Source organism: Mesoplodon densirostris, chromosome 9 (assembly GCF_025265405.1).
Source record: "Mesoplodon densirostris isolate mMesDen1 chromosome 9, mMesDen1 primary haplotype, whole genome shotgun sequence".
Taxonomy (NCBI): Eukaryota; Metazoa; Chordata; class Mammalia; order Artiodactyla; family Ziphiidae; genus Mesoplodon; species Mesoplodon densirostris.
Window position 1 is genome coordinate 34,083,110 of NC_082669.1, and position 23,234 is coordinate 34,106,343.

The 23,234-nt window shown below is 35.8% G+C and overlaps 1 protein-coding gene across 3 annotated transcripts in view; it reads right to left on the reverse strand.

Moving 5' to 3' along the window:
- The window catches only part of SEMA3A (semaphorin 3A), a 511,012-nt gene that overhangs the window by 264,618 nt on the left and 223,160 nt on the right, over window positions 1-23,234 (reverse strand). The window lies entirely within an intron of this gene.

Below are 23,234 nucleotides of genomic sequence, written 5' to 3' on the forward strand. Positions count from 1 at the left end.
TGCATAAGATATTTAATAAATATAAAATATTGTAGGTATCAAGTACTCTGTACTAAAAAATGTCTCATTTCATAATGTATTATAGAAGCATAGCTACTGGTCTTGCTTGTTCATCTATTTGTTTTAGTGGTGACTTTATTGCCATAATGCAGCATAAGAAATCAATAAAAAGCTGAACAAAAGGTAAATACATTGATTTGGGGAAGGTTGTGGCGATAATCAAACCATTTCGTTTCCATTCTCTGGACACTGCTCAACTGGAATTGCTTTCTAGATATTTTAGAGAAAAAAAATCCTATGATCTAAACTCTTTCTAGAACAGTGTCTCCAAGTCCTCACCTGAACTGAAATTCAGCCTAACCCTGATAATTCTACCTCCCCTGAAAACCTCTCCAACACTCATACCCATGAATGCACAAGGAGGGGCCAGTGTTCTCCTTACTCCTCACTGCTGTATTGAGACCATTGTCCTGTCATCATTTATCACTAACTGCTCCGTTTATGATGCCTGTGCCACTCAGTTGTGATATATATCTCAGACTTCATGGGGGTCTTCTCTTTTCGCCATTGACTTAAACCTACTTTGATCATTATGTTCTTTGATTACTCTTCTCTGGTCTGGTTCTCAACATTCAAGTTAATGAGCCTTTTAACTATACTCTCATAGGGCCTAGATCTCTTCAGTTCCAAACGATCTTCATTTTTATTAGACACATGCATTTCTTTATCCAAACGTGTCTTGTTCTTATGAGCTTTATCCCTTCCAATTCACACCCATCCCTCACTGCATTCTTACCCCTTTTAGATGTATTAGCCAGCAGTTCCATCATTAAGTTCACATATCTGTAGATTTGCCCCTTACTCATTCTGACCTTCTACTTGCCCTGTGTGCCATTTCAGTTTTCAAATCTAGGACAATCTATTGCTTTTTTGTTCCTGAGTGCTGAGTATTGCTGAAAAGGGTCAAGTAATGGAAAGTAATGGTATCCATTACAAACAAATGCTAATTAACAGTTAATATGCTGATGTTATGCTGTCCTTTTAGTCTACATTTGACATATGGGAAAACTTTACTTCAACTTGCCTAGAGTGGAACGTGATGAAAACATTCTGGAGAAGCATTTGGTAAGCTATATGAAAATGATTTAAAAATGTATAATATTCAAAACAGGAATGCCATTATTAGCACTTATTCAAAGGCGATTATTAAGACAAGTGCAAAAATATGTATGTTATTTTCTGTACATAATGAATTTGTTAAATAAATTATTTTACATAAGTATAGTGGACTAGCATGCATCCATTAAATGCATTTTATATTAATAAGGCAATATCTTTACTATATTATGGAATGGAATGAAATATAAACTGGCATATTATTGATACATGCAATCATATATGTGAGTATATATCTAATATTATATGCAATCATATATATGTGTCTTGTGTTATATGTAACTACATACAAGTTTGGAAAAAATGTTTGCTAAATTATTAATCATTGATTTTTTGAAATTTTGCACGATTTTGATACTTTTTTCTTTATTTCTTTATTTTCTTCTTCATACTTTTTGGTGTTATGTGAAATTTCTGCATGAATATATATTACTGTCGTAAGAAAAATAACAATTAAACTACATTAATTTTGAGGAAAATAGTAGTTAGATATAATTGTTTTAATTCCTCATCTCCCTTTTGTCTCTAAACAAAATGGAATCTAGTTCCTTGACCCCAACCATTTTACTAAAACGGTGCTTGTAAAGATTAATCACCAAGGAACTAATCATCAAATCCACTGATCCTTATTCTTGAACAACAATCTGAGGCATCTGACATGGTTGAGTATGATATCTTTATTAACAGCATGGCTACTTTAAACCACATTTTATACCATTGCATCTTAAGATCTTTCACCAGCTTATTCCACTTGTCCCAAAGTACATTTTCTAGGTCCCGTGTTCACAGTGCATTCCATTTCACACTACGTATCTTCACTAATTGACTTCCCTCCCACAACTTCAAACATCACCCTTATTGGATGATTCTACAATTATTTTCTTAACATCAAAGCTACACACCTAACAGCCTTCTGTTTACTGCACAAAACAAGCCTGAAGTTACATTCAACTTCACCTGAGTAGATGAAAATTCATTAGTTTCCCTTCCAAATTTTCATGCTCCTATGCCTTCACTTTTAAATGCATCACTATCCTCTCCTTTGCTTGGACTTAAAACTCCAGACTTCTTGAACTTACTGTTCCTCACACCTCATAGCTAGTCACGTATCTGTATTGATTATGTGCCTCCCACATATTTGTCAGTGGGAAAGTGAAGTAAGGTTTTGGATGAGGTGTCATTTAACTTTCTTTCCTTCAGTCAAATAATCATTAGCATTAAGTTGCTGCAGTTCTGATCATGATGACCTCCTTTTGCAATCACAAGTTATACTCTAGGACCCACAAATCAATAGCCACATTCTCCTAAAGTACCTGAATATCTCCATTGATGACATTAATATGACCGAGAAAAGGAGTTTGGCATTCACTTGGAATACAGGTAATTATTAGTTTTTCACTATTCTCTTGATTGTTATGAGACAATAGACTGAAGTCTATTGTCTTTAGTCACTATGGTGTACTATGGTGTACTAAAATTAAAACAGCACTGAGACTCATATACGATCAATTCATAGAAACATGCTTCAGAGATGTTTTTTTAAAAAGTTCTATGGCAATGCAGATGAGAGTGGGAATTATTGCTGATCTAAGTGCTATCAGAAAACTCATCTATAAAATAAAAGATAGTATCACAGGTCACTAGGTGGACTAATAGCAAGGCTATATGGAAAATACTGAGGAAGCCAGATTTGGTGGAGCATTGGTTATTTTGGGGGAATAGTAGATGAAGAGTACCTCAGAGGGATGTTGATTGCATTTTCAGTTGAACTTGACTACAGGACAGTGGGTAATCTATAGTAGCCATAGTAAAAGTCTACACCACAGAAGACAGATAAGAGCAGGTACTAAAATTCTAGAAGAAATAAACAGGAAATGATTTGCCAGGTATCAGTGACCAATGTTTCTCTGAAAGCTGATTACTGAGAAAAGGAGCAACCATTTTACAGACAACTACCTATAAATTAAAAATATATATACTCATAATTATTAAAATATCAATGTATATTCTACTTATATGTCTATGCTGTAATGAAGGGAAATGAAATACTAGCTAAACAGAAACACAGGCCAAATTGGGGTCTTATGTCTTCAAATTGCATATTCAAATATAGTTCAACTAATGTTAAAACAATTCCTCTACAGTCAGAAGACCTTGAAGCTCTGTGCTTTCTGGCAATCAGAGTTTCAGTAAGTTCTAGTAACAAGACTATGTCAGAGACTAAGTGGTGTGGTTTTCGAATCAAGTGACAAGGGTTTAACACTGGCCCACAACTTACTATATGTGTGACCTAAAAGGCAAGAAATCAGGGTTCCAGCTTTCCATCACTCCTAATTGGCTATATCATAAAAAATGAGTCAATAATCATCTTTTTATTTTGGATTTCTCATCAGTTTAACAGGTGTAGCCTGATTACCTCAGCTCTGGGGAAGGATAAGCAAGCATCATTTTCCTCTTTGGTGGAAAAATAAGACATCTAAAATAACGTGATTCGTATTGGAAAACATGAAATACTGGACCACGTACTACTTCAATAGTAAAATCTTGTTAAAAGTCAGAAGGAACGTGTAGTGAAGTGAGTTTTTTAGTGGAGCAATAACTGAGTTGAATATAAACCTACCAGAGAGATCAGCCAAGATGGCAGATTAGAAAGAGCCTGAGTTCACTTCCTCTCACGGGCTGACCCAAATTACAACTATTTACAGAACACCTCTAGATGAAAAAGACTGAAGCCTCAGAAAAGACCTTATACGACTAAAGATATAAAGGACCCATACTCCCAGGTGGGTGATCCACAAATGAGAGAATAATTACAATTGCAGTGTTTTCTCCACAAGGAGCAAGGCGTGTAAGCCCCACATCAGGCTCCCCAGCACAGGGCTCTTGTTCTGGGAAGACAAGCTGCTAGAACATTTGGCTTTGAAAGCCACCAGGTCTTACTTTCAGGAGACCTAGCGTGCTGTGGGAAATAGACTCTACTCCTAAATGGCACACACAAAATTTCACATGATCTAAGACTCAGGGCAGAAGCAGGAATTTGAAAGGAGCCTGGGTTAGATCTACCTGTTGACCTTGGAGAGTCTCCTGGAGAAGCAGGAGGCAATTAGAGCTCACTCATGGGGACACAGACACTGGAGACAGCCATTTATGGCAGCTTGTTCTATCACATGGACACTGGTACAGGCAAGGACCATTTTGGAATCCTCCTTCTAGCTTATTAGCCTCAGGACTTAGTCCTGCCCATACTCACTATTCCATAAGCAACCAAATTGAGAATTCTCAGGGCAAGCAACTAATTGGGTGGGGACACATCCCCACCTACCAGTAGCAGACTGCCTTAAGACCCCCTGTGCCCACAGCTGTGCTCAGAAAGAGCCCTGCCTACAAGAGGACCCAGGACCAGGCTCCATACATCAGCACATGGGCACTAGAGCCAGAACCCCACAGGGCCCGGCAGCCAGACACCCTGGAACCCAGCTCCACTGAGCAGTTGCAGGAATTAAGGCCCGAATTCCTGGCCCTAGTTACCAGCAAGTCTACTCTAGCCTTAGGACCAGCCTCACACAGCAGTGAGTGAACATCAGCCCCAGGAAAACTGTAGCCTCCCAGCCTGTGGATGTAGCTCACCCATGAGCAGGCCAGAACCAGTCCTGGGTCTGGCTGGGCCTTGGCCATGCCCACCAGCAAGCCAACACAAGCTTCAGGACATCCTGGACTCCATAGCCAACTGTGATGTGAATGAGCACCACCCACCAGTGGTCCTATACAAGCTCCAGGACACCTACGCCCTGCAGCCAGACCCCAGGATCCAGCTCTGACTGCCAGTGGACCAGCACTAGGCCCAGGTCCTGGCTTTCCACCCACTGGTGGGTAGAAATCAGCTTTGGGATCTCCTGGACCCTGACACGACCCACTAGTGAGCCAGCACTAGCCCACGGCCCCACAGGTTCTGAAGCTAGCTGCCTCATGACCCAGCCACACCAAGCAGTGGCCAGCAGCCTCTGCACAAGGCAGGACCTGGAAACCAACTAGACCAGGGGCCACATAAGCTTACCAGACTTCCCACAGGAGGTAGCCTGCCATAACAGAAGGACCTAAGAAGACCACATAGGGGGCACTTGTAGAGAATATATCTCTAGATATAAAAACAAAGCCTGTGTATATGCTACCTAAAATAAACTCACTTCAGATCTAATGACACACACAAACTGAATGTGAGGGGATGGAAAAAGTTATTCCATGCAAATGGAAATCAAAAGAAAGCCAGAGTAGTAATACTTATATCAGACAAAATGGAATTTAAAACAAAGACTGACTGTTATGCAAGTCAAAGAAGGACATTACATAATGATCAAGGGATTAAACCAAGAAGAGATATAACAATTATAAATATATATGCACTCAAAGTAGGACCATCTAAGCACACAAAGAATGTATTAACAGACATAAAGGGAGAAACTGACAGTAACACAATAATAGTAGGGGACTTTAAAACCTCAATTTTGTCAATGGACAGATCATCAAGACAGAACGTCATTAAGGAAACCATGGCCTTAAATAATACATTAGACCAGATAGACTTGATATATAGAGAACATTTCATCCAAAAGCATCAGAATACACATTCTTTTCAAGTGCACATGGAAAATTCTCCAGGATAGATCACATGATAAGTCACAAAACAAGCCTTGGTAAATTTAAGAAAACTGCAATTATATCAAGCATATATATCAAGCATACTACGAGACTAGAAATCAACTACAAGAACAAAACTGCAAAAAACACAAACATGTGGAGGTTATATAATATGCTACTAAACAACCAAGGGATCATGAAGAAATCAAGAGGAAATTAAAAAATACCTGGAGAAAAATGAAAACAAAGACACAATGATCCAAAATCTATGGGACTCAGCAAAAGCAGTTCTAAGAGGGAAGTTTCTAGTGATACAGGCTTACATCAGGAAACAGGAAAAAATCTCAAACAAACAACCTAAACTCACAACTAAAGGAACTAGAAAAAGAAAAACAAACAAAACCCAAAGTTAGTAGAAGAAAAGATATAAAGATGAGAGCAGAAATAAATGAAATGGTAATACCGTCCTTCCCCACGAAAAAGAAAAATCTCAAATAAACAAACTAACCTACCACCTAAACAATATCCTACTCAAAAAGCAATGGGTCAATAATTAAATCAAAGAAAAAATCAGAAGATATCTCAAGATAAATGAAAATGAAAACAAAATCTTACAAAAATCTATAGTATACAGCAAAAGCAGTTCTAAGAGAGAAGTTCATAGCAATACAGGCCTTCCTTAAGAAACAAGAAAAAATGTCAATTAATCAACCTAACCTACCACCTAAAAAATTAGAAAAAGAAGACAAAACAAAACCTAAATTCAGCAGAAGGAAGGAAATAATAAAGGTCAGGGAGGAAATAAATAAAATAGAGATAAAAAATAGAAAAGATCAGTAAACACCAGAGCTGGTTTATTTGAAAAGATAAACAAAATAGACAAAACTCTAGCCAGGCTCACCAAGAAGAAAAGAGAGAGGACCCAAATAAACAAAATAAGAAATGAAAGAGGAGAAATAACAACAAATAACAAACAAATACAAAAAACAATAAGAGAATACTATGAACAGTTATATGCCAACAAATTGGACAACCTAGAAGAAATGGACAAGTTTTTAGAAACATACAGCCTACCAAAATTGACTTAAGAAGAAACAACTTGAACAGGCTGATAATCAGAAGTAAAACAGAATCTGTAAAAAAAAAAAAAAAAAAAGAAAGAAAAAAAAATCCCTGCAAACAAAAGTCCAGGACTGGACAGCTTCTTTGGGGAATTCTATTAAACATACAAAGAAGAAATTATACCTATCCTTCTCAAACTATTCCAAAAGATTGAATAGGAGGGACCACTACCAAATTCATTCAATGAAGCCACCATCACCCTGATACCAAAACTAAACAAAGGCACTACCAAAAAAGAAAATTACAGCCCAATATCTTTGCATCCATATTCAATAGATGCAAAAATTCTCAACAAATATTAGCAAACTGAATACCACAAGACATAAAGAGTATTGTACACTGTAATCAAGTTAGATTCATTCCAGTGTAGCAAGGACAGTTCAACATATGCAAATCAATCAATGTGATACACCACATTAACAACAGAAAGGACAAAAATTACATGATCATCTCAATAGACACAGAAAAAGCACTGGATAAAATTAAACATCGATTCATGATAAAAACTCTCACCAAAGTGGAACATATCCCAACATAATAAAAGCCATTTATGGGGAGGAGGAATAAATCAGAAGCCTGGGATGAACACACACACACTAATATATATAAGGTAGATAACCAACAAGGACCTAATGTATAGGACCTACTCAATGTTCTGTGATAACACATATGAGAAAAGACTCTAAAAAAGAATGAATATATATACATGTATAACTGAATCACTTTGCTGTACACCCGAAACTAACACAATATTGTAAATCAACTATACTCCAATAAAAGTTTAAAAAAAGAGAAAAGAAAAATAAAAGCCATTTATGACAAACTCAGGGGCAACATAATACTCAAGGGTGGAAAGCTGAAAGACTTCTCACTAAATTCAGGAACAAGACAAGGATGCCCACTCTCACCACTTCTATTCAACACAGTATTTAAAGTCCAAGCCACAGTAATCAGAAGAGAAAAAAGGAATAAAAGGTATCCAAATTGGAAAGAAAAAGGTAAAATATCACTATTTGCATATGACATGATACTCTATATAGAGAACCCTAAAGAATCCATACAAAAACTATTAGAACTAATAGATGCATACAGCAAGACAGCAGGATACAATATTAATATATAGAAATTTTATTACATTTCTAACAATGAAATATCAGAAAGAGAAAGTTTAAAAAATGCTATATAAAATCATTTCAAAAAAATATCTAAGAATAAACCTAACTAAGGAGATGAAAGACCTATATGCTGAAAAATATAAAACATTGATAAAGGAAATTGAAGATGGGTTAAAGAAATGGAAAGCTATCCAATGCTCTTGGATTGGAAGAATTAATATTGTTAAAATGTCCATACTACCCAAAGTGATGTACAGACTTAATGCATTCCTTATCAAAATATCCATGACATTTTTCACAGAACTAAAACAAATAACACTAAAATTTATATGGAACCATGAAAGACCTAGAATTGCCAAAGCAATCCTGAGGAAAAAGAACAGAGCTGGAGGCATAACCCTTCCAGACTTCAGACAAAACAACGGTAATCAAGACAGCATGATTCTGGCACAAAAACAGACATATAGATCAACAGAGAGCCCAGAAATAAACCCACACACTTACAGTCAATTAATCCATTGACAACAGGGGGGAAGAATATACAACACAGAAAAGACTGTCTCTTCAATTGGTGTTGTGAAAGCTGGACAGCTACATGTAAATCAATGAAATTACAACACTCACTCATACCATATGCAATAATAAACTCAAAATGACACAATAAAACTCCTAGAAGAGAACATAGGCAGAAGATTCATGGACATAAATTGCATCAATATTTTCTTAGATCAGTCTCCCAAGGCAAAAGAAATAAAAGCAAATCAAACTGAAAAGCTTTTGCATAGCAAAGGAAACCATAAACAAAACAAAACAAAATTAAAAGACAACATACAGAATGGGAGAAAATATTTGCAAACAATGCATCTGACAAGGGGTTAGTATCCAAAATATACAAACAGCTCATACAGCTCAATATTGGAAATTATAAAAAGAAAACTCAATCAAAAAATGGGCAGAAGACCCTAACCCTAACCTAAATGTAAGACCTGAAACCGTAAATCTCCTAGGGGAGAACATAGGCAGAAGACTCTTTCACATATATCATAGTAATATTTTTTTGGATCTGTCTCCTAAGACAAAAGAAATAAAAACAAAAAGAAACAAATGGGACCTAATTAAACTGAAAAGCCTTTTGCACAGCAAAGGAAACAATCAATAAAATGAAAAGACAACCTTTGGAGTGGGAGAAAATATTTGCAAATGATGTGACTAATAAGGGGTTAATATCCAAAATACACAAACAGTACATACAGCTCAATACCAAGAAGACAAACAACCCAGTCAAAAAATGGGCAGAAGACCCAAATAGACATTTTTCCAAGTAATACATACAGATGGCCAACAGGCACAAGAAAAGATGCTCCACATTGCTAATTATTAAAGAAATGCAAATGAAAACCACAATGAGGTATCATCTCACACTGGTCAGAATGGCTATTACCAAAAAGTCTACAAATAATAAATGCTGGAGAAATGGGAATCCTAAACTGTTGGAGGAAATGTAAATTGGTACAGCCACTATGGAAAGCAGTATAGAGATTCCTTAAAAAACTAAAAATAGAGCTACCATATGATCCAGCAATTCCATTCCTGGCATATATCCAGAAAAGATGAAAACTCTAATTTGAAAAGATATATGCACCCCAATGTTCATAGCAGCATTATTTACAATAGCCAAGATGTGGATACAACCCAAGTACCCATCAATAGACGATTGGTTCAAGAAGATGTGGTATATGTACACAATGGAATATTACTCAGCCATTAAAAAGAATGAAATATTGTCATTTGCAACATGATGGACCTGAAGGGTATTATGCTTAGTGAAATAAGTCAGGCAAAGACAAATACTGTATGTTATCACAGGTGGAATCTAAAAAATAAAACAAACTATTGAATATAACAAAATAGAAATAGACTTACAGATATAGAGAACAAATCAGTGGGGAAAGGGAAGGAGGGAGGGGCAAGACAGGGGTAGAGGCTTAAGAGGTACAAACTACTGTGTATAAAATAAACATGTTACAAGGATATATTGCACAGCACAGGGAATAGAGCCAATATTTTACAATAAACATATGTGGAATATAATCTATAAAAATTTTGAATTACTATGCCATACACCTGATACTAATGTAATATTTTAAATCAACTATACCTCAATAAAAAATAAATAGTTTAAATAAAAACAGAAAACAAACCTTATATCTTTACTTTGTAGTATCCTGATGAAGCAAAATACTTCCAATGAATCACATTCTAATATATTTGAAATTATTATATGAAATCTGAATAATATAAATGCTTTAAAGCATATTTTAAAAGAGCATCTGAAATATAATAGCTGCTTTTGTATAAAAAATTTTTAAATCAACTAGTCATATTACGCTGAGTAAAATTAACAAATCAGTATGAACTGTGTTTGGTTAAAAACATACTATCGGATTGGACAACAGCAGTAAGCATACTTCTCATTTTGGATTATACATTAGTAGTTTCTGATATATATCAATATACCTATTTCTAGATATATAGATCTATATATTTATATGTATCACTTATCTATTTGCCAATCTATATAAGTATATTAGTAGTTATTAATATAGCAATCAACCTTAACATCTTGTGATTTTTAGACTGGTTAGCTTTGTAACAATGCCTCTGTATCACACCTCTGATAAAGTGTTATGATCAGCATACTATTCAAAGCAAAAAACTGCAGAATCAAATACATATAAGTGAACACTTCAAACTTAAACACTTTTAACCCTCTCCTCCATTTAATTTGTATTTATGTATCTCAGTCAGCTGCCTCAAGTCCCTTGATTTGGGGAAAGGAGGGGTGGTTGCTTATGAATAGGTTACTTGTAATCATTCACGTGTCATATTTAAAACCTTAATTTTTTACAAGTAAAATAGAAATGCGAAGTTTTTCTATGCTAATTTTGTTTTCCTAAAAATTTTAAGTGTTTCTCTCCATAAATAAACCTGCTTGCAAAAGTGTATATATTGTCATTTCTCTACTTTGACTCTATCTGTGAAAATTACAACGATTTAAAGCCATGTTTCAAATCCAAGAACTTTAGGAATGTAGACCAAGAAAAGTGTACTATAACAGTAATAGTAAAATAAGATTTTTTTTTCAATTTTAATGAAAGATTTCAGAGTAGTGTGCAAGATTCCATAATTGTGAAACTACACAATTTGCCTTAGGCAAAACAAAAAAATATATTAATAGTTTATTAAGTATCTACTTAATGAAAAGTTTAATTATAATTATAAATTATTTTTCAATCTATAAAACATTAGACATTTTATCTAAAAAAATTGAACAAAAATTTTTTGCAAATAAACTAACTCCTTTGTCCACAGCCAGTTGCACCCACTAAACACTTTATAAGTAATGCTTTTTATGTAGCCATGTGGCATATTCATTTTACACTCAAACATCAAAGAAAAATGGAACACACGAGTAATATTTTTTAAAAGATCTGAACTGTTATTTGATGAAATAATTACTCAAAGAACAAGTTTTGAGAACTTTTATAATGAATTCATTTCTTAAAGCATCTGGTTATCTTTCTGACTAAAAATGCAATGCCAATTATATTTTATAGGTAGCAATTTCTTTTTATAGTCTACAAATTGGATCATAAAAGGAAAACAACTGTGGTTAGAGTATTTTTTACGTATTTTGAGGAATATAATGAGATCTGAGGCACTAAATGCGAGTTTGAATTAAAGACAAAACCACATTACTGAGTTTAATCATTTTTGGATGCCATCTTTGGATGAAGTTGCTTCCACAAAGGACAGAGTTTCATACACAATCACTACTTCTATCATGAGTCTAGGTAAAGACTATTGTGATTTTAAAAAAATGATAGCAGTTATAAAAAAATTTACCACATCCAAGTAAATATTAAGGTTTGATATAATATAGTAGAATAGTTATTTTTTCTATAATTTTATAGGCAGAACCCACATTTTCTTCCAGCATTATTAGTCTGTATAATGAGTGATTTAATCAAAATCAGAATGTATAAACTATAATTTTAAAATATCGTATATATTCTTAAGTGCTTTAAATCACCATTTTCCACCTAAATGAACTAGATATTCAGGATCCTAAAATGAACAGTAATATTTTTTGTAAATATTATCAGAAAAACCCCAAGGCTAGTCTAGATATATCAGATTCAAATGCAGAGCAAGGGTCGGAGAATTATCAGAGGACTGAAAAAATATAGAAGTGAACATTTCACTTATAAATGGTTTTTAAAAGATGATTGTAGTAGGCTAAATAATGGCCACCAAAAGATATCAGGTCTCAATCTCTGGAACCTGTATATGTTACCTTAAGTGTAAACTTTTTGCAGATGTGATTAAGCTAAGGCTCTTGAGATGAGATTTCCTGTGTTATCCCAGGTGGGCCCTAAATGCCATTGCAAGTGACCTTTTAAGAGAGAGGTAGAGGGCCTCCCTGGTGGCGCAAGTGGTTGAGAGTCCGCCTGCCGATGCAGGGGATACGGGTTCGTGCCCCGGTCTGGGAGGATCCCATATGCTGCGGAGCGGCTGGGCCCGTGAGCCATGGCCGCTGAGCCTGCGCGTCCGGAGCCTGCGCATCCGGAGCCTGTGCTCCGCAACGGGGGAGGCCACAACAGTGAGAGGCCCGCATACCGCAAAAAAAAAAAAAAAAAGAGAGAGGTAGAGGGAGATGGAGCAAAGGGCCATGAGCCAAGGAAGACAACTCCAGAAACTGGAAAAGGCAAGGAATGTATTCTCTCCTATAGCCTCTAGAATGAGCATGGCCCTGCCGACCTTGATTTCAGCCCAGTGACTTGACTACATAAAATTTTAAACTTATTTATGCCAAAAATAAAATTCAAACTGTTACTCTTGTTTTGTTACAGATATAACATAGGATTAATAATATATATAATAACAAATAACTAACAAATTACTAACACCCTAGATTATAGCAAAGCTATCTCTAAAATGAGAAATCAAGGGACCATATAATACACACGTATATTTAATGTTTAAACTGAAAAGCAATCAAATAAAAGTGAGCTGATACATTTTTCCCCTAAAGTGACAAAAAGCCAAAACCCTGTTTATTTTTTTTTCAGTTTAAAGGAGGGTGTGATAAATTAAGCACTAGCATACTCTTCCTGCAGGAGAAACTATACCATCCTAGAAAACGGCTTGATATGTATATATGTATAAGAACTAAAAGTATGTATTGCATTTGACCCTGTAATTTAACTACTAAAAATTAGTCTTTGGGAAGTCATCAGAATGAGTTATTTATGGAAGTGCCATTTTCAGCAGAAAATGGTTGAAAACAATGCAAATATTTAATGATCAGAGAACAGATTACTACAAAATGATACAGTACAATATGATGATATGATTACATACCATGATTTTTATGTATAATTAATGACGTCAGAAATGCTTTTTTAGTGGTAGAATTTGGTGAAATATGAATGTTGAAGAAAAAACTAAAATATCAAACTGCACACAGCGTATGAAAAAAATTGCGGCAAGTAAAACAAGCCAACAAAATAGTATGAGAATGTTTACTTAAAAAGTAAACCTAGAAAGCCTTATTCTAAAATTTTAAGGTAATAAATTCTGTGTATAGCTATATAAATGAATTAATTTTCTTATTTTTAATTTCTAGTGGTTCTACATTGAGGTTTTTTGGGCTTCAGAAAATTTAAATATAAGTATTTTAACTTTTCAGAAAAAAGTTATATAGCATTTGCTCAGATATCCACCATCAATGTTAAACCAACATCAGCATATTGATATATTTGTTCCTGGTCTCTCCATTATATTTTACATTTTAGAAAAATGAAAAAAGTAACAGTATAAAAAACTAACAAATCTCTCTCTCTCCTTCTGTTTTTAGAGTTACCTGATATCCCAAAGTTGGTGTAAATAACACTTGTATTTGGAAAAAAAGTTATCCAATTTTTAACCAAAATAAATTTCAGTAACAAAACCCTTCAGTTAAGAAGAGCTCAGTCAATAAAGAGTGATCAAAATTTCCAACCTACAACAAAACATTTTGACTGGCCAGTAAAAAGAGGAAGAAGAGAAGGGAAATATCTGCAAGATATCAGCTGTTCTGCCTCCAAAATTCTTTGAATAAACTCAGTGAACCACCACACTCATGACCATTACATCCACCACCACAAAACTACTCCCACCAGGTAGCTGTCGAGAAGAGAGTGCTGCTATTCAGGCAGCATGAGTCTTAGAAGAACTTAAAACTACAGATGTTGTCGACTCAGTGTTTAGAAGGTAAAATATGTGTTGAGTTTAAATTATTTCTTCAAGGCATGATTTATGTTCTGGATTACATCAGCACAAATTGACTAGGCTCTTTTTACAGTTGAAAAATAATGATGCACTGAACTACTTTCTGCTTTGTGTTGGGCAGAATAAAGCAGTCATTCCCCTGTCACCCACCATCCAATAGATAGATAGATAGATAGATAGATAGATAGATAGGTACCATACATACTGCCTGCCTTTATCACTTCAAGATAGAAACTGGAATCTGTGGTCTCTTTTCTAGTAATGACAGATGTGACTAACTCTTAAGGCATATAATTAATCTTAGTTTTCTCATGTATACTTTTTCCCACCAATCCTCTGCTTTCACTTCAAATATTGTCTAGCGTGTCCTTTAAAAAGCCTGTTAATATTTTATGTGATGGAAAATTACTGAAAGAAAATTAAAAAGTACTTCAAGTTCTTGACCACACCATTCTGACAAATGAAGAATCACGAATGCTTTCTGCAGCACTCATGCGTATGTGTGGCATGCTCCAGCAAGCAAACACTTCACAGCAACAAAAGGGAACCATGAAGGGTATACCCTTTGGCTGGGAGATTGTGGCATGTGGTCAAGAAAATATTTTACTGTAAACTGAATACTTGTCTTTCTTGAGAGTCAGCAGATATGCACTGAGGTTCCTCTAAGAATCTGTCTCTACTTATTTGGCCCAAAGATAAAAACTGCATTCTTTGGCCCAGTTATCTATAAGAGTTAACATATTTTTTCAGACACGTTTCAATAAACAGCATGTCAATGACTGTTTATTGTGCTAAAAGGTTTTCTTTAGGCATACCACCTAAAAAACTCCACTCTTTGATGTCTTCTTTTCTTTTTAAATTACACAGTGTGGGTTGGGAGGTTCTCCATCTAGGAGACACAACAAAAAGGCTCTTTAAGCCCTTTAATACCTCACTGTTCCCACTCTAAGGGAGTGTAGGGCTTCAAGGAACAAAAAAAGAACTGCTCCTCAGAATGACTGATCCTTCTCTGGTGGCATGATCTGGGTCAGAGCAAGGCCACATTTGGCGGAACATCTGTGATCCAAGCTCTAACCTCATGTGGAACAGAAAACCTGGGTGTGTCCATACTTGGCAAACCAGTGCAATAGTTCATGCAGCTCAGTTTCTTCCCCTCCCTGTTTCAGAGGAATAAAGTGCTTCTCTATACCTTGCTGGATGCCAGGCCTCTGGTTCCTTAAGGGAGTCATGTTCCCAAAGCCCACCTCCCCCAATCCTTCAGCCCCTGCACTTGAAGACTGCCCAGGATCTAGAGAATATCTGAAAGGGTCATTCTTCAAATCCATACTTCCTCTTTTATTAATCCTCTACTGAAACTCTTTTCAATTAACCTACAGCAGGGGAGTATTTGTTCTTAGAATAGCAATGAAGACCAAGCTGGAAAAGGAATTTAGTAAGAAAAGGACTTGCGTTGGTCACAGTCCAAATTGTTTTTAACTTATTTTTGCCAACATATGCAGATACAATCAACTCATCCAGGTCTCCTCTTCCCCATGGTAGCAGGTTAAGATATTTTTTCAGACACACAGATTCAGTAAGTAGTATAACTATTGATTATAGTGCTAAAAACTTATTCTTTAACAATACCACCAAAATATTTTTTATTAGAGATAAAGTATTCCATGATACTTAAAGAGACATGATTCCAGTTTTGATGTACTGTAATGTATGGAATTAGTGGTGAATTGGAGTCTAGTTCCAACTCTTAGTAAACGTGGTCTTAGGCAAGTCACATAATCTGAGTTTTGTTTTGGTTTCCTTTTTTTTTCATTAGTCAAATGTCCTTCTGCCTTATAAAGCTATTTTAGAAGTCAAGTGCGATAATAAATATTGAAATGATTTGTATAAAATAAAGTAGGTTATGCTTGCGTAATGCTCTCAGGGAGGAAAAACAGTTACATCCATGTCTTTTGACTCTGTGACTGTTTTTTTTTCTAACTGACCATACTCAAACAAACATAAAGATTATTATCGCATTTCAAGAAACTTGATTGTTTTTCCTGCCTAATCGAAAATTATAGACTTCAAAAGTCCTTACACACCCTCTTGCAAAAAGAGAATTCTTATGATCAGTTACTGGCTGGATATATACATACTATTCTGGTGTGATTTTTAGTGAAAAAAAAATAGTGTGTGGAGGCATACAATTAAGCATAAAAGGCAATTTCTTATGTATCATTTGTTACTTAAAAATATACAAAAATTTACATTTTTATACTTTTTTGGGTCTCTGGATTAAAAACAAACAAACAAAAATAAATCAACATTATTTAACTGTTTAATTGCTTCCATTTTGTTTGCGAAACTTAACCTCAGTTTAACCTTTGTGGCTACTGTGCAAGTCAAAATCAAATGACTTAGACGATCTCAGCCCCAGAATAATAAACTCTTTGGGGGCTCTAAGCCTCTTTACCTTTAACAGGGGGAACTGAACAGTCTTCAACTTGTTTGTGTTCGTTGATTGATAATGAACAGTTTCTCTGTCTACATCTGTGTAAGACTATGTGAGGTCTGCTTTAGCCTGCTGGGAGTTGAGTGGACGGAGAAGCAATCACAGTGGGTTTAAAAAATCGTTCTAAAGATGACATTTGGGAGGCAAATATTTTGGCCCTACGCCAATGTTTTTTTTTTCTTCTAACTCTAAAACAAGCTTGGCACTTTACATTTTCATTTTAATCTGTTTTCACAATTCAATATAAGTTGACAGTCCACTATTCCTTAAATAAAGGAAACTTTCTTCAAGTGGCTACCTTTACCAATAGATTACCTAAAAATATATATATATAATGAAGGAAAAATTCCAGAGTTACAGTATTTTATTCTGATTTCATCACTCGCTACAAAACCCATTAGGAATCAACTCTCATCAGTTATGGAATATTTAATTTTTACTTTTGTTTTCTGTTCAATTTGGCAACAATGCCCATGTCTAGCAGGTAGGTAATCTCCTGAAGAGTTAACTATTTCTTATTAAATGGAGATGAGATAGCAGTGATAAAATTCATAAAGATTACTCTTCCTATAGGGTTTTTCTTACCATAAGAACTTCACAGTATAAATAGGTTTAAATATAACCCCTGCCTTTTAAAGCATTTATGCAGCAAGAGAAATTTTGTCAAAACTCAACATAGTATAGCTCTGATAACACTATTGATTTCTTTATTCTGTGCAACTGGCTACCTTTAATCCTATCAGTGTTATGGTGTCATGGGTTTTCAGGAACATTGGTTAAAATGAAAAGTATCATTTGCTGATCCAAGGTGCTATGCTTTGGTAAATGATCAGGAAAGCAGCTGGGTTGGTATTTCTGACTGAGAAACAGCAGGTTAGAAGCCAGGAGGACTGATTTACATGATTGGGAGCCAAAAGTCTGCTTCCAAGTGGACAGGAGGACTTGAAGCCAGTGCACATGGTCAGAAGAACTGCCTCCAGGATAAGCTGTGGATTCTCATTTTTCCTTAAGTGAGGACATCTATGCTTAATTGAAGACAGAGAGACCATTTTCGAGCTAGAAGGCTGACTCAAGTAAACTATATTTCTTTACAGCTTGAAAGGCTATCCATGGAGCAGAGTTCCCACAGAAACCATGCTACACGGCTAGTGACTGTGACCCAGTACTCTTTACACAGAACGTATTATTACATGACTCATCCAGCCTCACCACATACTGGGCTTCCCCTGAGCAACAAAAGCAGTTTTATCCGCAGATCAACTGTTAGGATTTCCTGGGTCTCTGAATCTACAGGCTTCCTGTAAGAATTAGGAGTTCTCTAACCTAGAACAGCAAGAGAACCTAAAACAACAAGAGAACACAGGCTTTTTTTTTTTCCCACTTGAAGTAGCTGCTCTACTTATATAAGAGGGTTAATAAAACCAAGAATGTGATTCCATGTCCACAAAACCAAATAAACCAATTGCAGAGAACATATCATATACCTATTCCTAGTACTGAGACTAGAGAAATTTATTTTTAGGATCCTGAGAAATTTGATGTCACACATTCTTACAATAAATAAAACCATAAGAATAATATGGTTTTTAAAAACAATATTCTATGATTCAAGAAAAGTTAATAGGAGGTCAAAATGATGTGCAACTGTTTGAATATGCACATCAATTTAAAAAAAAAAAAGGACTCTTCTTGAGTATGTGTTAGAGGGGATGGAAAGCAAATGCTCCACACTATCCCCTTCCCTGAATGTCATTTTTCTCTGGAGAAATGTTGGTAAGTATTGAGCAAGAATAAGATCAGTCTTAGACCACTTGACTGTTACTAGGTGGGCAGTGATTCTGTGGTGCTGCTAAAATGTAGTATCACATAAGTTAAAAGTCAGCCATGCAAGATAGGCTTGATAATCATTTATGAAAGATGAAAGATGGAAAAGCCATTCATACTCAAATACAAGAATACTAACCTCCATAGAAAGGCAAACCACAGGATAACACAGGAGGAATAAGATTTCCTTTCCAGATGTGATATTGAGTCTGCTGCAGCATATACAATAAAATGGGCTATACATGTAAGATCTGTTGTTGAAAGTGAAATCTCCTTCATAAGTTATGAACCTGTCAGAAATATTACTGTTTACTAAGACATTTCCATAATTCTCAAAAAATATTTATCATTTATGAAAACCAAATTTCCCTGTACATATATATTTAGAAAACAAGTCTTCACCTGTAGAGTAATTCAGGATGACATACAAACATTAAGAGCCTCTGTTATACAGTGAAGAATCAAGATATATTAGATGATATAATATAAAATACTTTATTTTACTCTCCTGTTCATTTACAGAAAGTGCATTATATAAACTCATCAATTTAAAATGTTAAAAGTGTGAACTTAGGTAAAGTTGAATAAAAGAGCCTTACTCTGAAAGCTTTAGTAAATATTTCCTTTGTGCTTAAGTAACAAAATTATGCTTTCTACAGAGGTCAATGTTCTTCTGAATGCAAGTTCTGATAAAGAGTATTACATGACTTTTTATAATATTAAATCACACAGTAAATATTTACTGAGCACCTACTGTGAGGGGGTTGGAGATACAAGTGTAGCAAGACAGATTTAGTCCCAGCCCTCATAGGGTTTCTAGTCTAGTGGAAAGAAAGTTCAAAAGACAAAGTGTATGACAATAGTTGCAAAGTGTCTGTTAGATTAAGTGAAATAGTTATCACTTATTTTCAACTTTAATGAGATCAATTACATAGAGATAAACAGTGTGCAGAATAGATATAGATATACAATTTATGTGTTATATATGTAAGTATATTATACATTATAGTTAGATATAGATGTGTAATGTGTTATTACACATGTATGGATTGTATATGCTTTACATATTAATACATGTATGTATACATCTACATATATATGTGGATATTTATCTGTGAAAGGAAGAAGAGAAAAAGGGGAGAAGAGCTAGAGAGGAGGGTGGGAAGAGAGAAGTTTTAGGTGGAAGACATCTTATTGAAAAATCATGATAATGGGCCTCCCTGGTGGCGCAGTGGTTAAGAGTCCGCCTGCCGATGCAGGGGATACGGGTTCGTGCCCCGGTCTGGGAGGATCCCATATGCCGCGGAGCGGCTGGGCCCGTGAGCCATGGCCACTGGGCCTGCGCATCCGGAGCCTGTGCTCCGCAACGGGAGAGGCCACAACAGTGAGAGGCCCGCATACCGCAAAAAGAAAAAAAAAAAATCATGATAAGAATTATCTAGTATAGAAGTAAGAGCTGAAGCTACAGGAGTGAAGAAATAAGACAGAGTGAGAGCTCCAAGAAGGAAATAGAGAATGAGGTCCAGAACACAAGTGGAATAGGAGGAAGAAAACATCTTCTTCTGTATTGAGAGAGAATACAAAAATTATAAGTGATGAGACAGCCACATTTATTCATCAGGTGGCAAAAGTTGGGATAGTTCTCATTTGGTGGTTATTTTCCCCATTGCAATTGGTGGCTAAGTTATCTCTCAGAGGACGGGATGGAGGAAGGGAAGGCTGAAAGTGAGAAAGATAAATATATCCTGACATGATTGCTGTGGAAAACTTCAGAGAGAGGTGATGAGGAAGACTAAGAATCAGTGGGCTGCGTCAGGGCCCAGTTGGTGCTCGTCATCATGTGTACCATTAAATAAATTTCACCGTTTTGTCATTTTTCTCTAGTACTTCTGGTGGAAGCATGAAGATGACAGGTGATACAAATGATCCAAGAAAGATGCAAAGAAGTTCAGTTAGCCTGCAGAAGTGATGCATTACAATACTAAATTCTAAACTAAACAAGGAAGATTGTAAAGAAATGAAAAAAGTGATAACAATTGAGAAACATCAGGCTATTGGATGTGTGGATGAGACGAATAACTGAACTGCTTAACTAGGAATAGCTGAATGAGAGTGCCAAAGGAAGGAGGCTGTGATAGATTGAGTTGCCTCAATCTTTTATTCCAAACCCCTCATGGTGATGACAAGGCACAGATGTGACTATTAGATTTAGTCACTGAGGTTGAGTCAAGTGGAGATGAGACCAAGGAAATGAGAGGGCAAGTTGTCAGTTGAGTAAAAATAATGACACTGAATTTGCATAAGAAAGCAAGAATATCTGGACAGGGAAAAAAACACTTGAGTTGGGTCCTGAAGTTTTCAGCAAATAACAAGAAATGATTTGAAGATCTGTGAAGCTAAGTAGGATGAAAAATGAAGGGAGATAGAGCTGAGTGCATAGCCTAAAATTAGATGGGCTTTTACCTAAGAGTTGAGGTGCAATGGCTTAGGGACTTCTTTGAGAATTGAAATCAGAGGACAACGAACCATAACACTCCAAAGTAAATTTTAAATAACATGACATTCATGAAAATCCTTACTCCTAGATATCTCTTCTTCAAACATTTTTAAACATTTTTATGTACTCTGACAATTGCAAAGTGCACACAGTTTAAGTGCCAGGTGACAAATCTTTACATACCATGTAACCACCACCCAGTCAAGATAGAAAAGATCACCAACACCCCAGAAGCTTGTCTTCTGCTCCTTCCTAGTCATTGCACACCCATCTGAACAGGTAATTACTAATTAGGCTTTTATCATCATGGATTAGCTTTATCTATTTTACATGCCACTATCAACAGCTTGGCCATGTCTGTTGGCCTACATATGTGTACCAAAGACATTTATAGGAGGTTCATGACAGCACTATTTCTAATATTCTTCTTCAAATTTTAATGAAGTAAAATTTGGCAAGTACTTCATCTATGAAGCTTGTGTGTTTTGTCAAGTTCTATTTTTGATGGCTGGAGACAAAGTCCAAGTGAAAGATAGAATTAAGATGAGGTTCCAGGGCTTCCCTGGTGGCGCAGAGGTTGAGAGTCCGCCTGCCGATGCAGGGGGTGCAGGTTCGTGCCCCGATCAGGGAAGATCCCGCATGCCGCGGAGTGGCTGGGCCCGTGAGCCATGGCCGCTGAGCCTGCGCGTCCGGAGCCTGTGCTCCACAACGGGAGAGGCCACAACAGTGAGAGGCCCGCATACAGCAAAAAAAAAAAAAAAAGATGAGGTTCCAAAGCTTGAACTTGAAAGTAGATAACCATCATGGAATGAAGTACCCGGGAACATTAAGAATCTGGCTTGAGCAGGCCTTGGCTCGAAAGTGAAAAATAATATAACAAATAGAAATAACAGTGAATATTTTTGAACACTGATCATAATAAGAGCAGTCTTTTAATACCTGAGTATATACTACCTCGTCACAAACATTCTGTATGATTGGTATTCGTTTACCCCATGTTATAGATGACTATACAGAGGCATAAGGAAGTGAAATTGTGGTAAGTTTGTGCCTGTCTCCACGTAGGTTTTCCAGTCAGGCTGTCTGCACTCAAAGACAACTCTCTCTCAAGGCCATCCTTCCACACTGAGCCTTGACCCTCTCACAAAGACTGTAGAATTCCAACCAGAAACGTACGGGAACACATCTGCTACACCACAGCAACTCTGTTGAAACCTGAAACCTGAAGAATTAATCAAATTTATAGTCCTTGGTGAATATCTCTGGAGTCTACATTCTCCTTTTTCTTTGGTCTAACCTAGAAAACTTCAGAGGTTTATCTCCCCTGTGTCCTTGTTGTATTTCCATTGATTGCAAAACTCCTATGATTTTATTCCGAGTTCACGTTCATCATCAGCCTCATTAGGAGAACTGATACTGCTAATGAGAAAAGGAAAGATGGCATAGAGATTAGTAGCTATACCCTTTCAAAAATAAGAACAGAAAATTCTGCAACACTGCACTGATGTTTTCTGATCCTTTGAACAATTGCCAACTGGTAAAACAGGCAAGACTTCAAACTGTAATGTCTCTTTTTTTATTGTGATGACAGATGAATCCATTCTGCTTCTATCACTTTTTATTCAACTTTATTGAGTATCTAGAAATTTATAATCCTTTCCCAAAGTACAAGAATAAAATGCAACATGCAGTTAGCATTTGGAGTTTTTAGAACACAATGTGGGTGATGGGGGTGATGATGATGTGATGATAGCAACATCACATCCAGACTTAAGCCTCTGTATGGTTGGTTTTGCACATGTGCAGTCCCGTTATCTGTATAAATATATATACAAAATGTAAAGAAAAAACTACAAAAGTGACTTTCTTTGACAAGAAATGACATGCTAAGGTTAACTTGAAGAATATTGCTTTGTCATATTTAGGACTCAATAAATGGTACCATGAATTTGTGAAATGAAGTTATTTCATGTGGCTACCCTATATGCCTTATAATACTAAAAGTTATATCATTATCTGAAAATAATGATTTAACTTTAAC